Source organism: Phocoena phocoena, chromosome 18, assembly GCF_963924675.1.
Source record: "Phocoena phocoena chromosome 18, mPhoPho1.1, whole genome shotgun sequence".
NCBI classification, from domain to species: Eukaryota; Metazoa; Chordata; class Mammalia; order Artiodactyla; family Phocoenidae; genus Phocoena; species Phocoena phocoena.
In genome coordinates, this window is record NC_089236.1 from 26,762,860 (window position 1) to 26,769,265 (window position 6,406).

General features: G+C 37.9%; 1 pseudogene; it reads right to left on the minus strand.

The window, feature by feature from the left end:
* Window positions 1–4,425: 4,425 nt before the first annotated feature.
* LOC136137785 (COP9 signalosome complex subunit 8 pseudogene) lies at window positions 4,426–5,054 on the minus strand (annotated as a pseudogene).
* Between the last annotated feature and the right edge of the window lie 1,352 nt (window positions 5,055–6,406).

The window sequence follows — 6,406 nt, forward strand, 5'->3', positions numbered from 1 at the left end:
TGGATAGTGACCTGTGCTTGCACACAGGCTTCTTGGTGGCTGCAGCAGCAGCCTTAGTATCTCATGCCTGTCTCTGGGGCCTGCGCTGATAGCTGTGGCTTATGCCCATGTCTGGAGCTCGTTTAGGTGGTGCTCTGAATCCCCTCTCCTCATGCAACCCAAAACAATGACTCTTGCCTCATAGGCAGCTCCAGACTTTTCCTGGACTCCCTCCTGGCTAGCTGTGGTACACTAGCCCCCTTCAGGCTGTGTTCACACAGCCAACCCCAGTCCTCTTCCTGGGATCCAACCTCCGAAGCCTGAGCCTTAGCTCCCAGCCCCCACCTGCCCCTGCGGGTGAGCAGACAAGCCTCTCGTGCTGGTGAGCGCTGGTCGGCACTGATCCTCTGTGCGGGAATCTCTCTGCTTTGCCCTCTGCACCCCTGTTGCTGCGCTCTCCTCCGTGGTTCCGAGGCTTCCCCACCACCACCCCCCCAACCCCGTCTCCACCAGTTAAGGCCCTTCCTAGTGTGTGGAAACCTTTCCTCCTTCACAGCTCCCTCCCAGTGATGCAGGTCCTGTCCCTATCCATTCGTCTCTGTTTTTTTTCTTTTTTTTTTGCCCTACCCAGGTACATGGGGAGTTTCTTGTCTTTTGAGAAGTCTGAGGTCTTCTGTCAGCATTCAGTAGGTGTTCTGTAGGAGCTGTTCCACACGTAGATGTATTTCTGATGTATTTGTGGGGAGGAGGGTGATCTCCTCATCTTACTCTCCGACCATCTTGAAGGTCTCCCCTCTCATATTTCTTTGGGGTAATGTTTATTCTGGTACCTTGCCCATTTTTAACTGGGTTATTTGGTTTGTTGTCATTGAGTTGTATGAATTTTTTATATATTTTGTATATTAACCCCTTATCAGATATATATGACTAATTTTTAAGAATTTTTATCATGAATGGATGCTGAATTTTGTCAAAAGTTTTTCTATGTCTATTGAGATGATCATACAATTTTTTTCTTTCAATTCCATGAAATATAAGTGTGATATGTCTATTTTTGAGAATGGGATATTAAAGTCCCCGAGTATTATTGTACTCTGGCTTATTTCTCCTTTAAACTCTGTCAGTTTTGCTTTATATATTCAAATGCTACAATATTGGGTGAAGAAATATTTACAATAGTTTTAATTTTTATCTTCTTCATGTATTGACCCCTTTATCATTATATAATAACTTTATTTTCTGTTTTTACTACTTTTAGTTTAAAACTCTTTTGTCTATAGTGTAGTATATATCTACCCTAGCTTTTTTTTTATTACAATTTACTTGATATGTCTTTTTCCAGCCTCTCATTCTCAGTCTGTATGTGTCTTTATGCCTAAAGAGAGTATCTGAGAGACAGATATGATTGGATGTTTTTTAATCCATTCAGCCATTCTATGTCTTTTAATTGGAGAATTTAAATTATTTACATTTAAAATAAGTATTAAGTAAAAACTTTCTATTCTTATTTTGTTCATTATTTTATGGTTGTTTTGTAGATCCATTGTTCCTTGTTTCTTATCCTGCTTTTTTGTGTGTTCCGATGTAATTGGGTATCAGTATGCTTTGATTTCATTATCATGTTCTTTTGTATAATTACTACATAATTTTCCCTTGTGGTTACCATGAGTCTTTTTTTTTTTTTGCGGTACGTGGGCCTGTCACTCTTGTGGCCTCTCCCATTGTGGAGTACAGGCTCTGGATGTGCAGGCTCAGTGGCCATGGCTCACGGGCCCAGCCACTCCGTGGCATGTGGGATCTTCCCGGATCGGGGCACGAACCTGCGTCCCCTGCATCGGCAGGTGGACTCTCAACCACTGCGCCACCAGGGAAGCCCTATAACTATAACTAATATGAAGTTATTGTCTACTAAATCCAAAATCTGGTCCCACTCAGAGTCAGTTCCTATTGACTGCTTTTATTATTCTGAAGATGGGTCACACTTTTCTGAATTTTTGCACTCATTATTTTTTTTATTGACAAGTGGACCTTTAGATATAATTAATTATAAGCTCTAGATTCTAATGTTTTTCTAAACTTTTAAAAAGGTGCCTTATTTAATTTACAAATTCTTTCCTCTTGTGATGTACAGCCCCTGATATCTCTTATCAGTATTTTAAATTTTGTCTCATTTTTATTTTTAACCATGGATTCCTAGGGGTTGCTCCTGTGTGTGCCTAGCTTAGTGATTAGCCAATGATTCGGCAGAGCAGTAACTTTATTCTCCTAAGACTTTCACTCTCTATCTGTAGATTAGTGTGTAGGTTGGAAAGTGCATCTAAAGTTCAGGCAATTTTAATATTTGCCTCAGGTTTTACTTTGCCCTTGATCTCTTGGGTTTTCCTAGTACATATCTGTTGTTTCCTAGTTTCCCAGGTATAGGTGATGAAGGATTTATCTAGGTCTTCTATGATTGTCTCATTAGCTGTATATCTAAAATTTTTGAATTCTCTTCCACTTACCTCAAGTAGAACCCCTATTTGTTTTCTTCTAGGTTTGCTACTTTCAGTAACAGTGCTGCTGGGTGTGGATTCTTGTTTTTCACTTGAAGTTAATTCACCCTTCTCTGTCAGCAAAGCTACTGTTTTTCAGAGTTAGTCCCACTTGAATAATTCTAGTGTGCTATTAAAAAGAAACAAACGTTTGATAAATCTAGTGTGCTGATAAAGAGAAACAAAGCCAGCTACTAGTTAAAGGCTGTTAAGACATATTTTATTCAGATTCTTCTATAGCAGGGGAAAAACTCTTCACTACAGAACTAAGCTCAATTCCACCAAAACAAAAGTAGGAGAGCTTTAAAACACTAGGGTGAGATAAGGGAAAGGCACCTAAGGGTTTTAAGTGTGGGGGTGGGTATTGGTCCATGAGACCAATCCATCTGGGTTTGGTAATTGTCACTAAGCAGAGGAGAAACAAATTCCTCATCCTTTATGATGGGAGGCAGTTGTGCAATTTGGAGCAAGACACCCACAGGAATTAGGCACTTACTCTCCCATGGGGACTAGGAGATAAGAGAGGAAAATTACTTTTCTGAATGTCTGTGTTTTGAAGTGACAGCTCCCAGGTCCTTGAGGAGACAGCTCTGGATGGTAGAAGATGTATCAATACATCTCAAAAAGGCAGAGGAAGGATTTATAATTGCAAGCTTTCTCAGGCAAGCATTTTAAGGAGGGCTTGGGTCATTCTAGGGACATGGCCATAAGCTCCTAGAAGTCATGTTAGAGTTGGGTAAAGTTTTTTAGTGCAGGGATTTGGATGACGTCATTTTATGCTGAGTATTTTTGCAGTTCTCAGTGCCAATGGAGCTGGGTAGAGAGGGATAGGAGCAGCTTCACACAGAAAGGGCAAGACCTCTACCTTTCCTACTGGAACTTCTAAGTGTTTTGTGTGTAAACACTACTCAATTTGTCGTTTGCCTCTGTTCAATATCCAGAGCACTAAAATGGTTATTTTTGAAAATTTGGTCAAGTTATGTACTTGTTTTGTGGGGATAAGATTTGCCAGCATTTTTACTCCACCATAGCCAAAATCCCACACTAGTTGCTTTCATTCGGAATGAAAATGTTTTCGAGGGAGAAAAATATTGTGGCTAAGAGTCAATCTGATATACTAGCAAGAGCAATGGATTAAGGCTTAGAACATTCTTACCTCAAGTATGTTGTTAGTAAATCTGTAGCCTTGAGTAAATGACTTAATCTGTTCAAGGGCTCTGTTTTCTCTTGTGTAATAGTGATGCTATACATATCTAAGATGTCTGTTGGAGAATTAAATATGAATTAGAGAATGAAAGTATCTAAAATTTCAAATTTATTTTACTATAATCTATAAAACATCTTAAAATTTTGACTATATAAGCTTGGGAGTATTTTATTTTATTTTATTTTATTTTTTAAGAATTCAATTAAATATTTATTGAACAAATGCAGAATAAATGAACTAGGGGGTGGTTTTAACCTGAAGATACAATAAACAACTTCAAATATTCAGAGGCCTGTCACACAAAAAATGAAAGACTTGTTCAGTATTTCTCCAAAGGGCAGAACTTGACCCAAGGGATAAATATAAGCAACCAATAGGCTACAGGACAGTCATACAAAATGTGTCACTTAATAGCTTCTTTCCCAAACAATGCATTCCACACTTAGTTTCCCTTCTTCTGAAAGGAAATATTACAACTTAATACTTCTCATGAATGTCTTTAATAAGTCGCATTTCATGAACAACCATTCAGTATGTTTAAGGACAAAATATATATAATATACTTCATATTATATATGTATTTTATCACATACTCAGTAAGGAATGCTGAGGTGCTTAATTCATCCAATAAAATTGAAAATAAAAATTTTACATTTTTCTGTCAGTATTCAGGATTCTGAAGGTGGATCTTGAACTCAGAATGATAAGTCAGTTTTCAAGGAAAGCCACATAATCGGTGAGTCTGGTTAACTGCTGTTCATTGGGGATGGGTGGAATGGGGGCAGGCTCTGATAAGAGAATAAACCTGTTAAAGGAAACATCCAGGGTCCCTGAAACTGGCTTTTTGGTCATGACCATTCTTGTGGTGGAGTCGGCCTGCCATCATTGTTCTAGGCTACCTTTCACAGCCTCTTCCACGGGAAGTCCAACAAAGGCTGCAAAATCATTGGCGATGATGTAGGTATATGCTTGAGAGACCAGGGTGAAGGCTCGCCTCCGGGTGGCATCTCTAAGTGCCTCCATGATTGGCTGGACCGTCTCAGACCACGGGTGAGCGTTGATGGTGGTATAGATCCCGGGGACATCTCTCGGTCAGATTCTTTGTCCTACCGACCAAATTCCCCCAAGTTCAGAATTTGCAGATTTTATAGCAGGTGGTATTCTTTTCCAAAGATATCTTGCATTATTCATGTCATTATAAAGCAGATGTAAAGTTAGAAGCTGATCATACACTGCGGGTGTAGCAATTCCTCCGGAGCCTCGAGCTCCTGGTTATCCCACTGATCCAGCAACATTGTGAAACTAAAGAAACTTTCAGCCATCACCTCCACTGGCATTTTTCTGGCCAGTTCCACTGCTGAAACTCCCCGCCGAGCCGGACCTCAGACTCAAGCTTGGACATATTTTAAATAAAAGTTTGGAAAATAATTTATGCATAAGCATTTCGCATTGTTTACCTTGAAGTTATTCAACCAATTTTAATTCCACTATTTTCCATATTTCGAATTTGATTTTAGAATTTGAAGAATTTTTAGAATTTGAAGGCAAGAAGTAAATTTATTATTAAGTTTATTTCTTCTTTTATTCTACAAATTATTAATTATTAGCTATTTGTCTTTTTCAATCTAAATAGCCTTGTCAAATTTGACCTTACTTTCCATCTGGGAAATAACTACAATCCTGCTTCAGTATTGCAAAATGTTTCATTCTACCCCTTGAAGAAAAAGCGGGCTTAAGGGAAATTTTCACTCAAGTGTTAACAGCAACTAAAGAGCTATGGCTGAATATAAATGATGTTAGAAATTTCCTTCCAGTGTTTTCTACCTGCCACGCTCTGATCTTGTAAAAGTAACTATTGCTCTTCATGACTTAATTTTCCCCTCCCTACAGTGAAGGTAAATAATGACTGATCATATTGGTAACATTTAGAATTGGGAGGAAAATTAGTGATGTAAAACCCACAATTGTTAAGCCTCATTTAGCCTTAGGGGAATACAAATACATATTCTGATTTCTATTAAAACATCATTAGATAGTACACCTATACATAAAACTGATGACTGTAAAAAAAAATAAATATGGAAACTAACAACGATCTCTGAAAATTTATTTCATCTAGTCCAGATTAAAAGTAAGGCATTATAAACATAATATTTAACATCAGAAAGATAAAATCCACATTTATTGTCACCTCTCCACAATCTTTCTCCACTTATTTCTAAAGTATCATATTCTAAACTTCTGAATAGTTTGGTTTCAGAGTACCTGAGATGTTCTCAAACACTATTCCTATCCATTCTTCAGCAGTTGTATGTTTTTCTTTTGTTTAACAAATCAAACAAACAAAAACAGAAAAAATGAGGGGTCTAGTTTTTTTGTAGTTAGTGATTTTGGTAAAACTCTTCACACATAAGACAGTCTTCTGTAGTGAGGGCTTTAGGAATTGAATACAATTAGAAGGGCCACCATTCCAATTTTCTTCATGAACTTGAATTTTTTGATAGATTGCCATATGATTCTAGCCTATCTCCAAATGTTAAATCGGTTATGGTAAAAATTTAGAGCCTCATTTTCAGTGAACCTTCTGATAATGCAGGGAAAGCAAAAACAAAACAAAATACAAAACCTCTCTTTAGAGGAGCATATTAGCTCCCTAACAATAGAGTCATGTTACTTTGTAGACCTTGTT